Source organism: Puma concolor, chromosome A2, assembly GCF_028749965.1.
Source record: "Puma concolor isolate L17-30 chromosome A2, mPumCon1.1.hap2, whole genome shotgun sequence".
NCBI lineage: Eukaryota > Metazoa > Chordata > Mammalia > Carnivora > Felidae > Puma > Puma concolor.
The window spans coordinates 4,987,088-5,006,030 of NC_141668.1; the positions used below are offsets into that span (position 1 = coordinate 4,987,088).

Below are 18,943 nucleotides of genomic sequence, written 5' to 3' on the forward strand. Positions count from 1 at the left end.
CTGCTCTGGTCCAGCTGCTCGGTGTCTTTATTTGAACAGGGTGAGGCCCAGGGTCCCTTGACGTTAGCCTTCACATACTGTGAATGAGTCATTCCTAGGTTCAGTACACCTCTCTCTTTGAATTAGCCTGGAAACGTCCAAGCCCCCTCTGTGCCTTGATAGTCAGGATCTCCCTAGGAGGTAGAGCGCACACTCAACCTGGGTAATCTGAGGAGGATTTATTACAAGGAGGCTATTTAAAGGTGTGGGCAGGGTGCCTGGGGACCTGGGGGGTGGTGGGTAGAGTGACGGAGGAGCTGCTGGGGTCAAGAGAAGCTGGGGCAGGGATTTCAATCCAGGGATGGGGACAGTGACCAGGACAGAAGGAGGGAGTCAAGTAGAGAAGTCGCCTTGAGAGGAGATGTGGCCTTTGGTCTCCGGGCACAGATGGCCAGGGACAAGCTTGAGGGGAGAGAGGTAACAAGCTTGAGGGGAGAGAGGTAACCCAGCCCCTGTCCTCTTCCTCTTCTGCCAGGGCTCCCCATTGGCCGAACCAGACCAGACAGCCAAGACACAAGGGAGCCTCTTGATACAGTCCATGCAGGTCAAGGTCTCCAGGGCAAGGAGCAGACGCTGGGTGCTAGGGAGGGAGAAGGGCAACTAGAAGATATTTGATAGCATGACACGTATGCCCGAGTGTTGTGTAACGACACTCAGTTTTGAAGTGATCATCTGATGACTCAGAAAATGTCAGAGGCGGAGCACCTGGGTGGTTCAGTCAGATAAGCAGCTGACTCTTGATCTTGGCTCAGGTGATGATCTCACAGTTCCCGAGTTTGAGCCCCACATCAGGCTCCATGCGGAAAGGAAAGGGAAGGGAAGGGAAGGGAAGGGAAGGGAAGGGACGGGACGGGACGGGACGGGAAGGGAAGGGGGAAGGAAAGATGGAAAGAAGGAAGGAGGGGAAAGAAAATGTATTGTTTTTCCAAACAAAAATAAAAAATTATAAAATTCTCATGGAGCTTTTTCACACTCCCAAGAACATACCCATATTCCTGCAGGAGCTCAGCCTCAAAGCTCCAAGTTTGATCCTTTATAACTTGGAAGATTCTTGGAGGATCCTAGAATGTAAGCTCAGTGGGAATAAGGAGCGATGTCCATTTTATTCCTCCCCGTGTATTCACTGTGTTCCACGACCTTCCAAGCAAAGTCCAAGCTCCTCTAGTTTTCTCAAGCCTCGTACCATCTGACCGCCGCTTACCCTTCTTGTTTCATTCCCCCCAAAAGGCTGACTCTTTTCCTTCAAATATACCACTTCCTCTACATGAACACTTCCCTGCCTCCACTCCCACCCTGGCCAACCCAGCTCTTCACACCAGGGACCCTCCTCACACTCTAGGTCTTGGCTTAAATGTCATCTCTTCGTGAAGGCCTCCCCCAGCCACCCTTTCCAGGTGGTCCCCCGGTGTCTGTCTCTGTCTCTGTGCCCTGCCACAGTGAGACAAATACCTGTGGGTTACACAGCACATCGGTTTGGTCCGTTTTGAATGATGCGGCCAGGCTTTGCTTTATCTCTTACTGCCGTCCGCCAGTGATTACTTGATCCCCAGTTACCCATCTGCTTGCAAGACTGCCCTCCCTCCCTGCTACTTTGTAATCAGAGGAAGTCTCTTCTGCCCGCACACTACTCGAAGGACAGACCCCCTCTCGTACCAAAGATGAACTAGAAGCAGTTTCTTTGTTTTCTAAGATGGCCTTTAAATGTGTATTTTATGGGTGGATAAGACACAGAAAGCAAGCCTGAACCAGGGCAATGTCAGAGGTGAGGTGTCCAAGGACACTGGAAGTAGAATCGTCAGGCTGGGTCGCTGGGGTGGAGGCTGGCGTTGTTGAGGAGTGAGGCCAGGTTTTTAGTCTGTGGGGCTGTGCGGATGATGATACCCACGGTGGAAATGGGGGAATAAGCAAGGGAAGCGAGACCGCACCAGATGGTTGGGGGAGCCATGGGGAAACCCAAACCCCAAGTCCCTTTCTGCTCATGCGACTCCAGACAAGAGAACCATTCACATCATCTGCCAAGAAGACTGTATACTCTATGGACTGGACTCTCCTCCTCTAGGCTATTCAGATAGTATTGTGACTTGAGATAGTCCTGAGACTTGTAAAAAGATCAGGTCCATTTGAAGAATGCCATTCAATTACCACATTTGGGTTTAAAACACCCTCCTTCTCTCTCTCTCTCTCTCTCTCTCTCTCTCTCTCTCTCTCTCTCTCTCTCTCTCGTTCTCTCTCTCTCTCTCAAATGTTAATGCCCCAGGGAGGAAAGAGGAGGATGCCTAGGCAAGGAGGAGAGTTCTGACTTACCGTTTCTCCCACTCCAGGGTGTGGAGCGCCAGAGAGGAGCCCAGCCTTTGTGTGGACCTCCACACAAAGGACATTGGATAAAGGACATCGGATAAAGGAACTCACGTCGCATTACAAGGTGGACTTTGCCTGGAGACCCTCAGCAGTTGAAGGGGGCTGTCTGAGGGGCGACAGGGACGTTAACTTCCAGGTAGGTGTCTCAACCCCTTTAGAAATGTTGGCCGAGACAGAAACTAGACACACCCTCGAGGGATTTCATACTCGGGTATGAAACCCTCAAGGACACATTTAAGGAAAATGAAAAACTGATTCTACTTGTGATTCCCTCACCAGCACCTCTCTCCTTTACAAGGAAATTACTGTGTTCTGATGGGATTTTTGTTTTAATGGTGAGACGAAACCGTAACCTTCATTTTCCAGAGACCCCTGTGGACACTGCAAACAAGGAATCACAGGGGATGGGGCAGTCCCAGTGGGTTCTTCATGTTGGAATTTTCTGCTTACTCCTGCCTTCCCATTTTTAATTAAAAATAGCTTTATTTGCCTATTACTTCATTCTATGATTAGATTTTTATGTGTTCAACTTAGAAAGAAGTGTAAATACAATAGACACCACGAAGAGAATGAGAATTGCCATTACTTACGAGATAATCGTTATTTACAACGTGGGGTGTATTTTTACTCTCACTTCTCACCGCGTCTATAAACATTTGTTTGTAAAGGAGAAAAGAAGAAAATAGTGGTTTATTCTCATATTGAAACCTAGGGTTGTTTTTTTTTTTTTTCACTCGCATTATCTATAGATTGCCACGTATTAAAAAATCCTTCTGCACATTTTTCTATTGGTTGCTTGGTGTCCTGCCCCATTTAATCCATCTCCCAGGGTTGAAAATTAGTATTTTTTTCTAACTTTTCTATGTCACAGTGACTCCACCATAACCACTTGGAATATCTTTGTCAGTAGACCTTTGCATACATTCTTTTTTTTTAAGTTTATTTATTATTTTGAGAGGCAGACAGAGAGAGAGAGAGAGAGAGAGAGAAAGTGCGGGAGGGGCAGAAAGAGCCCTAAGCAGGCTCCACACAGAACCCCATGCGGGGCTCAAACCTACGGAACCATAACACGCATTCCCTGAGCCGGAACCAAGAGTTGGCCGCATGACCAACTGAGCCACCCAGGCGCCCCTCTTTTTATACATTCCTATTTATTTCTTCAGGATAATTTCTTACAAACAGCCCTTTTGAATCAAAAGACATGCACATTGGGGGGCGCCCGACACTCCTCTTTGTCTTCAGAAAGGCTGCCAAACACCAGCAGCACAAACACGCGTTATTTCTCTGCGACTTCGCAAACACCAGCTGTTTTAGTTTGAAGGTTCTGGAGACATAGCAGCTCAGTGCCTCGCTCTGCATGCCCCTCGCTGCTGGTTTCTGTCTGTTTCTCTTCTTTTGCGAATCACTGCTCACAAGAGGCGGCACCACGGAGCAGTCAGGGACCGCCTGGCTCCACTTCTGTCTCACTCAGCAGCTGTCCGATCTCGAACGAGGAAACTGCACCTCAGTTTCTGTGTCCGCAAAACGGGATAGCATGGAGCTCAGAGAGGCACTGCAAGAATTCAGTGAGTTTAATGCAAATCCCCCCAGCTCATGATAAGCACTTCTGTTAGCTGTTGTTTGCCCATGAAATAAACAGATGTAGAAGAGTAATATACGAGGGACCCCCAGGTGGCTCAGCGGGTTAAGCGTCAGACTCTTGATTTCGGCTCACGTCACGATCTTGCGGTTTGTGAGTTCAAGCTCCGCATTGAGCCCCGCATCGGGCTCCTGGCTGACAGTGCAGAGCCTGCTTGGGACATTCTCTCTCCCCGTCTCTCTGCCCCACCCCCCCGCTCTCTCTTCTCTCTGTTTCTCTCTCATAATAAATAAATACACTTTGAAAATAAAAATAAAAAAGAATATACCTTTGCGGTGCCTGGCTGGCTCGATCAGCAGGGCACGTGGCTCTTGATCTCAGGATCATGAGTTCAAGCCCCACATCGGGCATGGGGACTACTTAAAATAAAAATTAAAAGACAATACTACACCTTTATCATATACTTTGCAAGTATTTTTCCTTCATTTTTTTTAGAATTTTTCATAATAAAGTCTTTTTTTGAGAGGTTTGACAGGAATAGGGAAGAAGGTCTTTAAAATGACACCTTTTTTTTTTTTTCAAATGTCATCACTGTTAGTTTAATATTTGTGTCTCCTAAAGGATTTGGGCAGGAGAAATCAAGATTTACATCTGGAATTTTTTTCCTAGTTGGGGGTGGGAGCGATGTTCCTGACCCTAAGCAGACTCAGTACAGCACTTACTCTTTTCCTATGACGTTCCTTCATCAGAGCAGAGAACGCTTACAGGGACTGGTATCTATCTTCAACAATGGTGTGGAAGGAAAAAGGAAGTTGACTCTGAACGCAGGGGTTTGGGTCCACCCCCCGACCCCGCACAGTTGAAAATCCATGTGGAGCTTTTGAGGCCACCAGAATGGAACTACTAATAGCCTACTGTTGACCGAAAGCCTTACTGATAACATAATGCATAAATATCTTATATGTTATTTGTATTATATACTGTCTTCTTACTAGAAAGTAAGCTAGAGGAAGAAATGTTTGTAAGAAAATCATGAGGAAGATAAAGTACAGTTATAGTGCTGGATTTTATAGTGTTTATAAGGAAAAAAATCTGCATGTAAGTGGACCCATGCAGTTCAAAATCATGTTGTTCATGGTCAACTGTAGTTGCTTTTACCATTCCAAAGGGTAAAAGTTACCAGGATGTAAGTTTAGGCTTAATCTAAGAAAGAACTTTTTAACCACCAACGTGGGCTGCCTGGGAGGCAGTGATCCACCTGAATAGATGAATTCAAGCACAGACTGAACACGGAGCAGAGGCAAAAGCCTGGATTAGATGAACGAGAGGTCTTCTCGTAATTTAAGACTTATTTCCCCCACAATTCAATCTGTGCACCAATATTCCTGGCTCTTAAATGCCTGATCAGAAGCTGTATTAGCCCTCTCTGGTCTCCCCTTTCCACCAGACTGCCAGACTCCCCACCAACTTCCCAGGGAGTGGGGATGTCCAAGAGAAGTGGGGAGCAGTGATTTTCCTTTACCCCTTTGTACCTGGCCACATTGATCCAAGTCTGGTCTCCCTAAGTCAAAGTTTTCCCCATTATCCCAAAGAGCTCCTTTCCTATCACTGTTGAAGCTCGGTGATTTCAGTATCTGCCTGAAAAAAAAAATGCCCAGAAATAACAAGCCCAGTAATTTATTTGCAGGAATGTTCGGAAAGATTCATTGGAGTAGTTCCATCCCATGTAGGTCACATGTCACATTCCATGTAGGTGTTGATAGAAATCCCAGGCCCTAGATAGTGTTCTCTACATATGTGGAATTAGGATAACCTGAGAGTAAATGTGGAGTCACTTCTAAAACCTCACGATTGTGAGTTCCAGGTGGGGTCATGTTCTACTGTAACCCACCCTGACTTTCAGGGCCTACACCATGATAACTGTAGCTTGCTATTTCTTCAATTATCTGTAACCCCGAAAAATGGGGGCGCTTGGCTGGCTCAGTTGGTGGAGTGTGCAACTCTTTTTTTTTTTAATTGTTTGTTTGTTTGTTTATTGAGAGAGAGACAGGGAGCAAGCAGGGGAGGGGCAGAGAGAGAGAGGGAGACACAGAATCCAAAGTAGGCTCCAGGCTCCCAGCTGTCAGCACAGAGCCCGATGCGGGGCTCAAACTCACGAACTGTGAGATCATGACCTGAGCCCAAAGTCGGACGCTTAACCGACTGAGCCACCCAGGCGCCCCATCGACTCTTGCTTGATCTCAGCGTTGTGAGTTCGAGGTCCACGTTGGGTGTAGAGATTACTTTAAAACAAAATAAATAAATCTTTAAAAATAAAGTAAAAAAATAAAACCCCTAAGAATGGACACCAACTCAAGGAATGGATTGCCTTAAAATCAAGTCCTGGGAAGACCTTTTATCCCAACTGCTTAAGAAATGGGGTGATTCGATTGGAAGCCACAGTGAGGCAGATGGTGAGGCGGCTGGATGCAGAATTGGAAAGGAGCCCGTGGGGGAGGCAATGGTGGAAAATCGTTGGCCCTCATGACCTTCCCACACACAGCCACCACGAGGTCCTGGCCAGGCAGCCCCTCCTCCGCTTCACATTCATATTGTCAAGTCCCTTCTGTAAGTTTCTTTTTCCTTTATTTTAATCTGATCATCTAACAGTAAAATGTAGTTAGGAAGGGACGAAGCAAACAACACTCCTCCCAGAGCTCGGGGTCCTCAGGGAGCATCGTACAAATGTAAATTGTCATCCTCTTAACCACAATCAGCACTACAGCCCAGAGCCCCCAGCCCCCCAGGGTGGCCCTTCCTCCGTAAACAAGAGGATACAAACCCAGAAATGTTTCTTGACTAACCAGAAACAGTCAAGGACAAGAATCTCTTGGAAAACTTCACCCTCAGCCAGTGGCATCCAGGCCGGGCCTGGGCTCCTCCTCTGCTGGCCTGTGTCACTCACACCCCCAGGCGGCCATCTTGCCAGTTGAGAATAATTAGCCTTTGATTAGTGCTGGTTGTGTTTTCATCCGCTCCATCTCCAAATTCCTGTAATTTCCATTTCATCCAATTAGTATATTTTGGCCCATTCTCTTCCAGCAGGCTGAGAACAGAGACATCACCCACAGAAATAACAGCCTGATTTCTAATAAATCAGGTGACACAGCTATTTAGGGTGAGCTCCAGCTGCATTTTCCCAAGACCTTCAAACTTTGGTTCATCTAAGATTCTGGTTCTATCCTGAAAGGAATGCCATCTCAAGAAAGAGATTACCTTAAATCGAGTTTCTGGGAAGAATATTTTGATAGAGCTATCACATTCTAATTCTAGTTAAGGTGTTGAATGATATATGCATGGATAGCCTTCCATTTTATGAGCATCCCCCCCCCCCCAATGCTTACACCATTGTTGGGGAGACAGAGGGACCTTCAGTGCTTTATCAAAGTGTGAACTGCACAACACGGGTCCTGTGAGCTCTTCCCCCAAAATAAGTTCCCCATGGCAAGAAGTTTTACACGTGAAGGAGCCTCAGCTTCGTTTAATCCAGTATTTCCCAAACTTACTCAATGGGGAAACCTTTTGTGAAGGCAGCACTTAGCCAGGTACAGAGTAGACACTCAGTAAACATCTGTCAAATGAATAACAGAATTTTCCAAAGAATAACACACTGAGAGATGCTGCTTTAAACCAAAGGCTACGTAGTACGGGAATATTAAATTTAGAATTGAGGAGATATATTTTTGGATAGGTGACCCTTACTATGTGTACCCGTAGCCAACCCTGCTTTGAGGTGGCCTTGGTTCCATGAGTGTCAACTCCTTGAGGGACGAGATTGTGTCTTTTCATCCTTTTATCTATTCCTAGCATGGAGCAGAGTGCCCGGTGCCTAGTAGGCACGCTTAATAAATGCTGGAGGGAATTAATAAGTAATTAATGTTTCGAGGATGAATAAATTAACAAATAAATATCACCATTAGTGTGAGACTCTCCCACCTAAGAAAGGAGTTCTGAGGAATTCTTAGAAGTCACCTCGTCCAGCCCTTAATCTATAGTTGAAGGAGCTGAGGCCAATAGAGAATTCAGTGATTTGTCCGAGATCACACACTGAAATAGTCATAAATGTGCATTATGATTACTCTTTTGAAAATAATACCTAATGCTGCACCAGTAATCCAACCAGCTTGGGTTGTTTTAGACTATATGCTGATACTATCCTCCTTATAGTTAGCCAACTTCTTCAATTAAGCAAATACCACATGCAGGCACCATTGTTAACTTACCGCGAAAATACCAACAATTCTATTACAAATACGTTTAATATTATTAGCTCCAAGGGGCACCTGGGTGGTTCAGTCAGTTAAGCGTCTGACTTCCGCCCAGGTCATGATCTTGTGGATTGTGAGTTCAGGACCCTCATCAGGCTCTCTGCTGATGGCTCAGAGCCTGGAGCCTGCTTCGGATTCTGTGTCTCCCTCTCTCTCTCTCTCTGCCCCTCCCCCTCATGCTCTGTCTTTCTCTTTCTTTCTCTCTCTCTCCAAAATAAACAAACATAAAAAAAATTTTTTTAATACTGTTAGCTCCAAGAACAGAAATGTTCAAATATCTGAGAGACGTTTAACTTTGGTACAATCACTGTAATAATCAGATTATCCGGGGAGTTTTTCCCTTCAATATTTCTTACATTTTATAGAAGCTTTTTTTTTTTTTTTTAACTCCCCTTTAAATCCTTTGAAAGCTCAGAAGAACTCACATCTATTCCCTTCGGAAATGTACTTATTCTTCAGGGAATGGTGGGAGGTTTGTTTTGCTACCAGAAGGATGAATGATTCTTGACAAACTTCTGGCCTTTTCCTGGTGAAAGCTGAAGCTGGATAATTGGTTTGGCCAGTGGAGTATTGAGCTGGTCTACAGAAGGCCTAAGGGACTCTCTCTAACCTGTCTATCCCAGTTTTCTTACCTTCACACTTGCCAAATCCAAATAAATAAGAGACCAGGTGATGTAATTTTAGGAGCAACAAATTGGCCATTATGTCCAAAAATATTTCCTCACTATTTCCCTCAGTTACTAAATTGTACAATAGGATTTTAATAATTCGGATGAAAGTTTTGGCCACACCTTCCAGTTCACAAAATATCATGGTGTGTGAACGTTTATAATAGCGATTAACAGAACAAGGTTTGAGCTAGACAGTTAAGGGTTGGGGGGCGCCCAGGTGGCCCAGTTGGTTAAGCACCCAACTTCAGCTCAGGTCACAATTTCATGTCCGTGGGTTCGAGCCCCACGTCGGGCTCTGTGCCGACAGCTCGGGGCCTGGAGCTGCTTCGGATTCTGGGTCTCCCTCTCTCTCTGCCCCTCCCCCACTCGCACTCTGTCTCTCGAAAATAAATAAAATGTTAAAACATTTTTTTTTAAAGAGTTGGTGTTCCAGCTTTGCCATTTGTTAGATGCAGAGCTCTAAACACATGATGTGAGCCTTTATTTCCTAGCTTGTAAGAAACGGGAATGAGACAGTATCCACCTCAAATGAATATTGTGAAGACCTACAAATACAGAAATGCGTGTAAAATGATTAACGTGTGCCTGGCTCTGTAAGTAGCAGTGACTGTAATATGAATCATTGTCTCTTTCTGTCACCTTATTTTGCCAAATGGAGAAAGGGAAACAGCGTTCAAAACTCCCAACTCCACCCATTTTCATGTTTGCCAACCTCGAGGACAAGCAGAGAACCAGGATCTTTTGATCTTGGTCAAAATGTGAGACTCAACTGTGAAAGGGTGTGCAGGGTGCCAGGACGAGTGAGAGGGCCACAGAGAGCAGGGGTAGCAAGTCCTCAAGACACATTTCAAGAACGAAAGACAGACGTCACCAACCCTCCAATTTTGCTGAGGGTCTGCTCGGGCTACCTCGATATATGACTATTTTCTAATCGTTCGAGCCCATCAAGGGTCAGTGAAGACAATCCATTACCCGTTATTAACGTCAAAAATCAATAGATCTATGGCACCGAGTTTATGCCTGTAGAGACTGCTTATCTTTCAGATTCCTTCAATTACTATTGATTAAATGGGACCAGAGCACATTTACTATGTCGACTGCATACCAGACACTGTGCTGCTTTCCGGGAACACCAAACGAACAAGCCATGACTGTGCCCTCACAGGGTCACACCAAGGATGAGACCGATCCACGAACAAGTCACCGCAATGTGACAGGGTGCGTGTGCACTGTAAGGGGGACAGGAGCAAAGAAGTGTAGCGAAAGGGAAGAAGAGAGGTCCCGTCTTTTCCTGAGCGCTTGGCGGAGACAGATGACTCCTGGGAGCATCTAGGTGAATCAGAAGCTGGTCCCAGTGAAGACAGAGGAGAGTCATTATTGGAAGAGAGGGAAGAAGGGCCCTCAGAACAGGCTGGGTAGCCATGCTGAAGACCCATGCCCTGGCACCGGCTTGCTCAGCTGTGACACTAAGTCGCGGTGTGACCTTAGACAAATTACTATGTGTCATCATGCGTCGGCTTCTTCATCTGCAAAACAGGAACGATAAAGGGTCTACCTCATGGGGTATTTTATGAGATATAAAGTGCTCAGAGTAGCGCCTCTACGGAAGATCCTTACAAATGGAAACCATTATCATCCACAAGTGAGCATACGATGCAGTCTGAATCCAGCCCAGCAGTAGTTGGAACAAATAAAAGTAACAGTTAAATAAGTAAACAAAACAAAACGACAACAAACAGCAACAACGAAAACAACTTTGTTTACTAGTCTAAGTAGTTCGCAAGTCCTGCTTCACCAGGCAGCACCCAGTAACATTTATTTTGTTTTTGTTTTAAGTTCCTATTTTAATTCCAGTTAGTTAAAATGCAGTGTTACGTTAGTTTCACATGTGTGCAATATAGTAACTCAACACTTCCATATATCACCCTGTGCTCATCACAAGTGCACTCCTTAATCCCCGCCACCTATTTAACCCATCCCCCCACCCACCTCCCTCTGGTAAACATCAGTTTGTTCTCTGTAGTTAAGAGTCTCTTTCTTGATTTGTCTCGCTCTCTTTTTTTCCTTTTGCTTGTTTGTTTTGTTACTTAAATTCCACATATGAGTGAACTCATATGGTGTTTGTCTTTCTCTGATTGACTTATTTCACTTAGCATTATACTCTCTAGATCCATCCGTGTCATTGCAAATGGCAAGATTCCATTCTTTTTATGGCTGAGTAGTATTCCATTATGTAGATATTCTGTATTCATGCATCAATTGAAAGACACTTGGGCTGCTTCCGTATCTTGCCTATTGTAAATAATGCTGCAGTAAACGTTGAGATGCATGTATACCTTTGAATTAGTGTTCTTGTATTCCTTTTTTTTTTTTTAATGTTCATTTTTGAGAGAGAGAGTGAGAGAGACAGTGCAAACACAGAAGGGGCAGAGAGAGAGGAAGACACAGAATCTGAGGCAGGCTCCAGGCTCCGAGCTGTCAGCACAGAGCCCAACACGGGGCTCGAACCCACGAAATGTGAGATCATGACCCGAGCCAAAGTCAGACGCTTACCAGACTGAGCCACCCCGGCACCCCAGTGTTCTTGTATTCTTTGGGTATATACCCAGTAGTGCAATTGCTGGGTCATAAGGTAGTTCTGTTTTTAATTTTTTTGATGAACCTCCGTACTGTTTTCCACAGTGGCTGCACCAGTTTGCATTCCCACCAACAGTGCAAGAGGGTTCCATGGTCTCTACATCCTCGCCAATGCTCGTTGTTTCTTATGTTCTGGTTTTTTTTTGGCCATTCTGACAGGTGCGAGGTGATATCTCGTTGCAGTTTTTATTTGCGTTTTCCTGATGATGAGTGATGTTGAGCATCTTTTTATGTGTCTGTCAGCCATCTGGATGTCTTCTTTGGAGAAATGTCTGTTCATTTCTTCCTCTCATGTTGTAATTGGATTATTTGGGGTTTTTTGGGTGTTGAGTTGTATAAGTTCTTTATATGTTTTAGATACTGACCCTTTATCATTTGCAAATATCTTACCCTGTTCAACAGGGTACCTTTCAGTTTTGTTGATTGTTTCCTTCACTAGCACTGGTAACATTTATATAATAGGTACTTATACTCAAAAACAACCTAGCATTTTGTATTGTAATGTTGCCCATAAACCCATTCTTCTACAAGAAAAGAAGTAAACGGCCTCAGGCAAATCTTATTTGACCTCTCTAAGTCTCAGTTTCTTCATCTATAAAATGAGAAAGTTGTACTATCTTCTCATGAATGCTTTGTCAAGCTTTTTATGCTTCTATTATTACTGACTATATCTGTGACTATAGAGGTAAGGTAAACCCAAAATTTATGGATTAGAGAAGTTTAATATAAATTCTAAGAGAAGGGGGCACCTGGGTGGCCCAGTCGGTTAAGCGTCCGACTTCAGCTCAGGTCAGGATCTCACCGCTGGTGAGTTCGCACCCCGTGTCGGCCTCTGTGCTGACAGCTTGGAGCCTGGAGCCTGCCTCAGATTCTGTGTCCCCCTCTCTCTGCCCCTCACCTGCTCACGCTCTGTCTCTCTCTGTCCCCAAAATAAATAAACACTAAAAAAATTTTTTTTTTAATTCTAAGAGAAAAACCAGGAGGGAAAAAAAGAAAAGAAAAAAACAAAATCTGGAATGGTAAATTACTACTTGATTTCTAGGACTTTACACAGATTACTCGTAACTAACTTTTCAGTACATGAACTTATTACGTTGACTTTTTTTTAAGTTTATTTATTTTTTTTAAGTAATCTGTATACCCAATGTAGGGCTCAAACCCACAACCCCAAGATTAAGAGTCACATGTTCTGGGACACCTGGGTGGCTCAGTCGGTTGAGAATCCAACTGTTGATTTTGGCTTGGGTCATGATCTCACAGTTCATGGGTTCAAGCCATACGTTGGGGCTCTGTGCTGACAGTGCAGAACCTGTTTGGGATTCTCTCTCCCTCTTTCTGCCCTTCCCCTGATAGTTCTCTCTCTCTCTCTCTCTCTCTCTCTCTCTCTCTCTCTCTCCTTCAAAATAAATAAATAAACTTAAAAAAAAAAGTTATAAGTTCTTCTGACTGAGCCAGCCAGGTGCTCCTTATCACCTTGGCTTTTGACAAGTTGTAAGTGATGCTGGTGAATGGATTTGTTGGGGTCTTCAGTCATCAAGTGCTTCTCTGGATCACAGACTTGGCAAGGGACCAAGGTGAGCAGTAGGAAGGCGAGGTGCACCTCTAGGAAGGAGATTATGGGAGCGAGTCAAACCCAGGTAGCAGCCTGGAGGCTGTGGCCAAAAGAGAGCCAGGACTGAAGTTATGGTTGACTGGGTGATGGCTCAAAATCCATGAAGTCATAGGAACATTGTAGCAGATACAGAAGGATGAATTGCCATGTATGAGCAAAACCGATAAACAAGAAAACAGGCATTGTCAGCCATCAACAAAGCAGGCTAAAGTGGGAACAAAGGAGAAACAATAACTCCAAAGAAATTTTGATTCCGAAGGACATTGCAGGCCCATCTAGATGATTCTTATAGTCTTCCTGCCATGTCAGGGTCAATCTAAAGTCTCAGCCAGCCTCAGGACTATGATTAAAGGCAGTAACACAATGGCATCTAGGTGTAGAAAGTATGTGGACTGCAAAATTGGGGCAGACCTTCAACATTCCATAGATCAAGGGTGAGACATCTGGTGAGATTACTTGGAATGAGCAGCCCTACAGCAAAAAGAACCTGGAGGCTGAACAGCCTTTTGGAAAACAACAGACCCAGAGGAATGCCAGCTGAAAACAGAGTCAAGAGCCAGAAATGGGTTAGAAGCTATAGAGATAAAAGTTGAGGGGCGCCTGGGTGGCTTGGTCGGTTAAGCGTCCGACTTCAGCTCAGGTCATGATCTCACAGTCCGTGAGTTCGAGCCCCGCGTCGGGCTCTGTGCTGACAGCTCAGAGCCCGGAGTCTGCTTCGGATTCTGTGTCTCCCTCTCTCTCTGCCCCTCCCCTGTTCATTCTCTGTCTCTCTCTGTCTCAAAAATAAATAAACGTTAAAAAAAATTAAAAAAAAAAAAGTTGAAATTGAGGGGTGCCTGCTGGCTCAGTTGGAGGAGCGTGTGACTCTTGACCTTGGAGTCGTGAGTTTGAGCCCCACGTGAGGCATAGAGATTACTTAAATAAATAAAACTTAAAAGAAAAAAGTTTGAACACCTAACTTTAGGAGCATTAATTTATTTATTCATACTATAAATATTTACTGAGCCTCTTATATATACAAGGCATAATTAATCCAATGACAAAAGAGACCTAGATATGCCTGGCAGGCACATACATACATACATACATACATACATACATACATAGATTTTATTTTTATTTATTTATTTATTTAAAGAGAAGGAGACCTATATTTCTTTGTTTTAATTTTTTTTTTTGACATTTATTCATTTTTGAGAGACAGAGAGAGACAGAGTGCAAGTGTGGGTGGTGCAGAGAGAGAGGGAAATACAGAATCCGAAGCAGGCTCCAGGCTCTGAGCTGTCAGCACAGAGCCCGACGCAGGGCTCAAACTCACAAGCCATGAGATCATGACCTGAGCCAAAGTTGAGCGCTTAACCAACTGAGCTACGCAGGTGCCCTTTGAGATCTATATTTTTCCTGTCATCACAGGACTTGGATGATTGGAGGATTCTCTTTAACACTGGAGGATTCAGACTAAAAAATTAGGAAGTTATAATGCAATATGGTAAGTGTTTTGATTCAAGATCACACACAATGCTCTAGTAATGCAGAGGAGGATCACCTAACCCAAACCTGGAGAATGAGGCAGGTTAAACTGAGTTCTAAAGGATGAACAGCAGTTGATCAGACAAAAAGCCTGGTGGGAGCAGTTAGAGAAGATGGACAGAGGTTTGGAAGAGTGTCCTTATGTTCCAGATATCTGCAAATTTCAAAGGTGAGAGGCACACATTCTAAGAATCCTAAACGTGAAACTAATAAAATAGACCCATGTCCTATAATTAAGTAAATAATGCGACAGAATTATCCTAGGACATTCTAACATATCCCTCTTCAGTAATTATTAGAATAAAAAAAAATCAGCAAGAATGTCTGTAATTTGAATAGCAAGATTAAGAAACTGACCTAGGGTATATAAATAGAACACTCCACCCCAAAGTTGCAGCATACATACTTTTTTCAAGTGCATAGGAGACATTTACATACAGTTAATCACATCCTACATCATGAAGGAGGTCCTAACAACTTTCTGATGATTGAAATAAACAATGCTTTCCCTGGCCAAAATGTAATTATGTTAGAAATCATTAACAGAAGTTTAAAATCTCTATATTGGTGGAAAGTAAGAAACATAATTCTAAATAACTCATGGGTTAGGGGCACCTGAGTGGCTCAGTCGGTTAAGCATCAGACTCTTCATTTCGGCTCAGGTCATGATCTCACAGTTTGTGAGTTTGAGCCCCACATCGGGCTCTGCGCTGACAGCATGGAGCCTGCTTGGGATTCTCTCTTTCCCTCTCTCTCTCATGGATTAACAAATAGAAAATAACTCATGGATTAGCAAAAAGAAAAAAGTAGAAATTATAAAATATTTCAAATTGAATGATAATAAAAATATTTTGTACAAACCTAGTGAGATGCAGCTAAAGCATTATTTGGGGGAAAATCTGTAGCCTTAAATGCTGTTTTAACAAAGAAGGCTGAGGGGCACCTGGCTGGCTCAGTCAGTAAAGCACACAACTCTTGATCTTGGGAATGTGAGTTCGAGCCCTTCGTTGGGTACAGAGATTACTTAGAAATTGGAATCCTAAAATAACAACAACACAGAGGAGGCTGAAAGTTAATGAGTTAACCATGTATCTCAAAAGTTAGAACTGGAATAGCAGAAAACACCAAATTAAAAGTAGAAGGAAGAAAATAAAAGAGATAAGAATGTACATTAATAGCATAGTAAACAAACAGAAAATAGAAAAATCAGTAAAGCCAAAAATTGGTTCTTCTAAGAGGTTTGTTAAATAGATAAATCTCGGGGTGCCTGGGTGGCTCAGTCGGTTAAGCTTCTGACTTCAGCTCGGGTCATGATCTCACAGCTTGTGAGTTTGAGCCCCAGATCAGGCTGTGTATTGACAGCCTGGAGCCTGATTCTGATTCTGTGTCTCCCTCTCTCCACCCCTCCCCCACTCATGCGCGCGCACGCTCTCTCTCTCTCTCTCTCTCTCAAAATAAAATAAATAAATAAATAGATAGATAAATCTCTGATGAGACTGCTCAAGGAGAAAAGAGAGAAGGAACCACAAAGTAAATTTGAAATGAAGAGATATCACTATAGATCTTGCAGACATCCAAAAATAATAAGAGTACACTATAAATAACTTTATGCAAAAATTTGAAAATTTTTTGATGAAAAAACTGACACAAAAAGATATAGAAAGCCTGGATAGTCCTATAACTATTTTAAAACTTCCCTGCTACCCAAAGAAAACGCCAAGCCCAGATGGCTTTTCCTGTGCATTCTATCAATGTGTAAGAAAGAAATAAAACCAACCTCACACAAAGTTTCCCAGATATATGAAAAAAGGACTTCCCTCAATTCATTATACAGGGATATTATAACTTTGTATCAAAACCTGTCAAGGATATTACATGAAAAAAAATAAAAAATTTCAGGCCAATATCATTTATAAATATAAATACAAAAATGTCAAATATTTCCAAACTGATTCTGAAAATGTATAAAAATCTAAGGCATCATGACCAATTTGAGTATATAACATGAATGTAAAATTGGTTCACTAAAATGGAATGTAATTTAGCACACTAACAAAATAAAGGAGAAAAATCATTTTAATTCATTACCTTATTTTGAGAGAGAGAGAGAGAGAGCATGGAGGGGAAAGGGGAAGAAAGAGAGGGAGAGAGAGAATCCCAAGCGGGGTCTCCTCTGTAAGCACAGAGCCTGACACGGGGCTTGATCCCATGAACCATGAGATCATAACCTGAGCCCAAATCAAGAGTCGGACACCTAACCAACTGAGTCACCCAGGCGTCCCAGGAGAAAAATCATTTTAATAGATGCATTAAAATGTTTGATATGGGGTGCCTGGGTGGCTCAGTCGGTTGAGTATCCGACTTCAGCTCAGGTCATGATCTCACAGTCTGTGAGTTCGATCCCTGCTTCGGGCTCTGTGCTGACAGCTCAGAGCCTGGAGCCTGTTTCGGATTCTGTGTCTGCCTTTCTCTCTGACCCTCCCCTGATCATGCTCTGTCTCTCTCTGTCTCAAAAATAAATAAACGTTAGAAAAAAAAAATTTTTTTTAATGGTTGATAAAAGAGGCCCCTGAGTGGCTCAGTTGGCTGAGCATCCGACTTCAGCTCAGATCATGATCTTGCCATTCCTGAGTTTGAGCCCTGGGTGGGGCTCTCTGAGCCTGGAAAGCTCAGAGCCTGGAACCTGCTTCAGATTCTTTGTCTCCCTCTGCCCCTCCCCCACTTGCTTGCACCCATGCTCTCTCTCTCTCAAAAATAAAAAACATTAAAAAAATTTTTTTTTATGTTTGGTAAAATTCAGCTATGCAAATATACTTAATAGAAAAATGTTGAGTGATTTCACTTTGAAATTCAAAATGAAGAAAGATGCGCCTAATCACTGTTTGTATTTAACATTATACTGGAGGTGGATGGTGATGTAAGGAAACTGGAAAGACAAGAAGTTAGAGTTTGAGAGTGCTATTTCTGACAAGGGTCTGTAGTCCAGAGATGGCGAGGTTTGGGCACACCGATGGAACAGGTGGCTGAAAGATAAAGGAGACTGTGGGAGTGTGGGAGTGAAGGAATCCTGGGCTAGTTTAACGTGCACTGTCCAAATGGGCACTTCTGTCACTCAGGGCGTTGGGATGGGAGATCAAACCTGTGCCTTAGCCTTCAGTGACCATGGCAGCATGGCCAGGGTTTTGAGTAGATGCCATAGAGGAGGAGGGGTAAAAAAATAATACTATTCGAACAGCAAATCTGCAGATAAGCCCGAGAGGTTTACACTAGGGTAGAGGCATAACGAGTTGGAAAAGCTGTTGGTTAACCAAGAATCAAGAGAACACTGGTCTCAAGTCCTTGTTACGTGGGGTTTGCATTAGCAGACCGCGTCCACCTACCACAGCTCTAGAGGAAGTCTTTCACTGAATGTGGAGGTAAAAGTCTTTGCACCAGATAACGTATACAAAGGCCGCCCTCCACTGTCTGGGGCACAGGAGATGGTCAGTGAGTGTTCGCTAAGACCCAATATGGAAAGGGAGGAGGGTCACACTGCAAACGTGGAGGACGGGTAGGCCCTCAGCGGTGGGAGAATGAGAATACAGTTGGGTGGAGGCATCCATTCTGGGAGGTAAGGATGTCAAGGATGTGAAGCACTGTGCAATTATCTTCCTAGAAGGTTCAAACACTTCTGAAATCGTGTCTGGAAGAGTGACACCGGGTCAGATCTTGTCTCTCTGAGGAGCTTTTGAGGACCTGTATGTTTAGTTGGTTGATAGGTTCTCGAGTGTCTGTTTACCTCTTACGTGCATTTTTTTTCTTTAATTTCCATTAAGCACATCCTGATTCGGGCTCCCATGCCTCTTTCCTGGCTACAGAATCTTCAAAGTGGTTTTTTTCCTGCCTTCTAGTGATTTTATATATACTTCTTCAAAGGTAATATTCCATCACTTTCCTGCTCAAAAGTCTTCACTGCCTCACAACTCAATAAAGTTAAATCTCCTCACTTAAAGGTCAAGACCTTCTACCATATCCTGATAACGTTTTTATCTTTGCCTCCTACCAGCTTGCCAATTCCCACCCCCTGGTTTTCAAGTCAGTGTCTTATTTTGTTTCTTCCCTAGTTCCATGCATGCTGTTCCATGCCCTGTCTCCGATTTGCTGGCCAAAATCCCGTTCTTCCTGTCAGGGTCACTCCATTCACCCTTATCCCTCACACACCCAGGGGTGA

General features: G+C 43.7%; 1 protein-coding gene across 4 annotated transcripts in view; it reads left to right on the forward strand.

Annotated features, from left to right (window-relative positions):
• The window catches only part of XRCC2 (X-ray repair cross complementing 2), a 181,382-nt gene that overhangs the window by 92,103 nt on the left and 70,336 nt on the right, over window positions 1–18,943 (forward strand). For all 4 annotated transcript variants that reach the window (XR_015243787.1, XR_015243791.1, XR_015243788.1 and 1 more), the window contains exon 3: window positions 2,361–2,533. The gene's annotated coding sequence lies outside the window, so the exon portion shown is untranslated. The remainder of the gene's footprint in view (window positions 1–2,360; window positions 2,534–18,943) is intronic.